This window comes from Euleptes europaea, chromosome 1, assembly GCF_029931775.1.
Source record: "Euleptes europaea isolate rEulEur1 chromosome 1, rEulEur1.hap1, whole genome shotgun sequence".
NCBI lineage: Eukaryota > Metazoa > Chordata > Lepidosauria > Squamata > Sphaerodactylidae > Euleptes > Euleptes europaea.
Window position 1 is genome coordinate 2,007,396 of NC_079312.1, and position 4,841 is coordinate 2,012,236.

Here is a 4,841-nt window from a genome sequence, read left to right on the forward strand (position 1 = left end):
TGAGGGCCATGGCTTCCTAAATAGTCGACCCATCTCATGTTAGGTCTTCCTCTTTTCCTGCTGCCTTCCACTTTTCCTAGCATGACTGGGGAGGGGCTGTGGCTCAGTGGCAGAGCCTCTGCTTGGCATGCGGGAGGTCCCAGGTTCAATCCCCGGCATCTCCAGTTAAAGGGACCAGGCAAGTAGGTGATGTGAAAGACCTCTGCCTGAGACCCTGGAGAGCCGCTGCTGGTCTACATAGACAATACTGACTTTGATGGAGCAAGGGTCTGATTCAGTATAAATCAGCTGCATGTGTGACTGCCTTTTTTTCCAAGTTCTCAAGTCTTCTCAGAATGCGACCAAAATGCAACAGCCTCAGTTGAGGCATTTCAGACTCTTATATGAGGAAACTTTTTCTCTGCAAGAATGCAAACCTGGCTCTCAAAGTTTTGCAAAGAGCTCTCGAAGGAGAAACCCCCGCCCCGCTTTTAAACCAAGGAAAAGCATAATGGGGGGATCTCTCTAGTCACACACACACCCCGCGCGCTTTGCACATTACCCCTGTGCAAATTCTGCCCCATCAGTTCTCCCCACCCTCCCCAAACCAATGCAAAGCCCATTTTGCACAGAGAGTGGTGAAGGGGCTTGTGCTTGGCGTCCGCGAAGGAGGGGCTGGGGCGGAGGGTCGCCTCTGCCGGCTGCCCCCTCCCCACAGAAATGAAGGGCAGCGAGTCTACAATCCCAGAGAGGCCACTCGTCCTGTCTTGCCCATAGTCCGCACGTGGGAAAGCTGCCTTTGTTCTGGCGTGTGCAAAAGCAGCAGCAGCAGCACCTTTCCAGCGAGTCGAGGGGGATCCCGGGGCTGGGTTGGGGGGAACTCGAGGGTGGGAGATGTAGGGTGGGTGGAAGGGGAGTGAGTTTGGAGGTGGGCGGGCCCTGATCCGGGGGGGGCAAGGAGGGAGAGCCCCCCCAACACCCAAAGGCCTCGGGGCCCCCCTGCTCCATCTGGCTCTTGTTTCCTCCCTCCTCTCTGCATGCATAAGGCTGGGAGGGTGGGGGGAGATGCAGCCCCCTTCCCTGCATGGCGAGTGACCCAGATTTGCAGGGGTCGGTGGGGAGGAAGGCGTGGAGATCCTGGCTGGGTCCTCCGGGGGAGGTGGGGGGGGGGTTGTGAGTCAAGGCAAGGTGAAGAGGGGGCTGGATTGGGGGGAGGGGTGTCCTGCAGGGAATTTCGGAATATTTGAATCCTTGACCCCATAAGCATAATGACCAATTTGGCATTTCCTGGCTCGGATGGGGGAAGGACAGAAGACCCCAAAATAGTTGGAGGGGGAGGGGGTCCACAGTCCCAGAGAGGTGAGGGAAGTGTAGAATTTTTAATGTATTTGATTTAACAGGAGCACCAAAAAGTATAAAGGTATAAGTTTATAATATCATTTGTTAATTAATACTTGCAAGCTGTCGTTACCTATATAAGCCAGTAGGGAACAGTCTATCCTAAGAAAAGTTTATATAGGTGCCTGATAGAAGGTGGTACAAAGCAAACCAGGCATGAGCTCATTGGTGAGATGAGTTTGCAGTCTACGTCAAAAATGAAATCTGATCTAACAAAAGACTCTAGAAGTGTATAAATATCTCTCCATTTTGTATAATAATTCAGAGGCGTGGTTTTTACGTCGGGAGACACACCTTCTCTCTTATGCTAGCATAAATAAATACACCTCTTGCTTTTAAAAAAATAACCTGTCGTCCCTGTTCTGGGTGGGTCTGTGCCATTGAACAGGGTCTGGCTTTTGCATCCAACAGAGGCTCATGAGCTGGGGGGGTGGAGAGGGGGCCTTTCCTGCTCCCTCCCTACAGAAGGAAGGTTTGAGTCTTCCGGGCCGCTGCAGGAATGGCTGGGAGGGGTCTGGAGGCCTGAAAGGGGCTTTTGGGAGGGGGTTTAAAAGTGGGGCTATGCTAGACCCAAAGGAAATGGAGTCAGCAGTGAACTGGGACAAGAGGCTTCCCCCCACTCACACCCCCCACCATCCTGGGCCAGAAAGAGCCCCTTTGTGCAAAACAAAGAAGTCGCCAAAGAAAGAAGAGCCGGAGAAGGACCCCCCAAAGGAGGTGTGAAGATGAAAGGGACCTTCCAGCTGCTTTTGATTGGGGAGGGGGCTGAAGGGTCAAGGTTCAGGAGGAGCAGGAGATTTGGGGGGAGCCCCCTCGTCTTCTGCCCCTCCTGCTTTCTAGCCTGGCCCCAGGAGGTCGGTTCTTCCTTCCTTCCTCATTAGGATCTCAAGAAACTCCGCCGTCTCCTTGGCTCTTTGGGAAGCAGGTGAGGGAGAGCGGTGGACTCTGATCTGGAGAACCGGGGTTGATTCCCCCACTCCTCCACATGAGCGGCAGAGGCTAATCTGGTGAACCGGGTTGGCTTCCTCACTCCTCCACACGAAGCCAGCTGGGTGACCTTGGACCAGTCACAGCTCTCTCAGCCTCACCTACCTCACAGGGTGTTTGTCGTGGGGAGGGGGAGGTGACTGTAAGCCGGTTTGAGTCTCCCTTAAGTGGTAGAGAAAGTCGGCATATAAAAACCAACTCTTCTTCTTCTTCCCCTACGCCCTTCTTCTGGGTGTGTGCAAGGGGGAGGGAGTTCCCTCCAGGATTCCCAAGATTATGAACCAGAGTTGCAGGCTTTCTTCAGGGTCAGGAGAGTCATGTGCTGGATGGAAGAAGAGAAAGAAGCCCCCCATCCGGCACGCCTAAGAGACATTAACTTCTTTCCTGATTCACACAAGCAGAGACAATGGGCACAACCTTTCTCCTTGCAGTTCTAGCTTTCTGTGTGCGGGGAGTTTTCTGTGATGCAAAGGAACATTTATAGTCGCCAAGTTGGAATCTCCCACCCGCCCCCTTGAGCCAGACACTCTAGTTTTAGCCCCTAAGTTGTGGCTATGGATATGATATGTATTATGATAATAAATTGGAGTGATTCAATAAAGTAATAGTGAGGATCCTTGGTTTTTAACTCTGTTTTTTGCACCGGAGGGTTGCCACAAAGCATTAGATCCATGTTGTTGTTGTTTTGGTGCAATCTGTGGGTATGGGCATCATATGTGATTTGAGTTAGGGGTGACCCAGTACAAAAGCCCTGAAGATCTATGAGGGTCCATGTTTTGGAGCCATGCTTTTGTGCCGTGGCAGTGCCACAAAGCGGTGGCTGTTTGATTTGTGCAGTGCAATCTGTGGCTATGAACATGCTACGTGATTTGTTGGTGATTTTATGGTGACTTAACACAAAAATCATAAGGATCCATGTGGTTTGATGCTTTTGAATTATGTTTTTGCACCATTGAGCAGTGGATACATGATTTTTGTGGTAATGCCTTTAAAACATAAGAAAAAGCCCTGCTGGATCAGACTAAGGCCCATCAAGTCCAGCAGTCTGTTCACACAGTGGCCAACCAGGTGCCTCTAGGAAGCCCACAAACAAGACAACTGCAGCAGCACCATCCTGCCTGTGTTCCACAGCACCTAAGATAATAGGCATGCTTCTCTGATCCTGGAGAGAATAGGTATGCATCATGACTAGTATCAATTTTAACTAGTAGCCATGAATACCCCTTTCCTCCATGAACATGTCCACTCCCCTCTTAAAGCCTTCCAAGTTGGCAGCCATCACCACATTTTGGGGCAGGGAGTTCCACAATTTAATTATGTGTTGTGTGAAAAAATACTTCCTTTATCTGTTTTGAATCTCTCACCCTCCAGCTTCAGCAGATGACCCCGCTTTCTAGTATTATGGGAGAGGGAGAAAAACCTCTCCCTGTCTACTCTCTCCAAACCATGCATAATTTTATAGACCTCTATCATGTCTCCCCTCAGCTGCCTTCTTTCCAAGCTAAACAGCCCTAAGTGTTTTAACCACTCCTCATAGGGCAGTTGCTCTAGTCCCCTAATCATTTTGGTTGCTCTTTTCTGCACCTTTTCAAGCTTTGCAATATGCTTTTAAACTAAGACATGATCTACAGCATGACAGTGGTTTTCTTTTGAGGATCCATTTAAATGCTTCTAGATCTGACTTTTACCAATCCCCTCTTGCACCTACCTTCAACTGAGGTAGGGCATTTCTATAATCTTTTTGATCCAATTCCTCTCTGAAGGGCACCCAAATATGGGGGGGGGGCTTCCTAAGTATGCTGAATAGTTTGCGAATGGAAAGAAAAGTATCACTCTAACCCCACTCAAAACCACCCCAGCAGAGGGGCCTGAGCATGCTTTTCACCCTCCAGGAGCCGTGGAAGATGGAAATTTGTTGAACATTATTTCAGGGGAAGAGAAAGGACAAAGTAGGAGGGGGTTTGGAGACAATGGGCACCCCCTGACCCCCACCCCCAATCCAGGATATTATGAGTTTTTCAGAACAGTTTTTTGGAGCCCTTTGGTCTCCAAATCAGCTCCACAGATGGATTTTATAGCATCCACTCCTAAAGAGCCTGATTCCTCCCTTCACACACACACTGGATGATTTGTGGCAAAGGGGGGGGTGTCTAAAGAATTGGGCACTCCATAGAAGGAAAAAAGATGCAATTTCCCCAGAATAACTGGGGGGCCTGAAGCAGCAAATAGCTTACCTCAAAAGGACCTCAGCTTTTAAAAATTATTTTTATTCAATTATATGATTTGATTTCAATTATAAAACAATACATTAATATTCTAGGTATGAAAATTTCTTATACTAATTACTGGAAGGGGGATTGTGTTAGTTATTAATTGGCTATTAGTCTGTATTGTGATGGTGGTTGTGAATGTTTGCAATGAATGCTCTATGAATCTGGAAGGCTCTGGAGACCAAGTCCTATGAGGAAAGGTTGAAG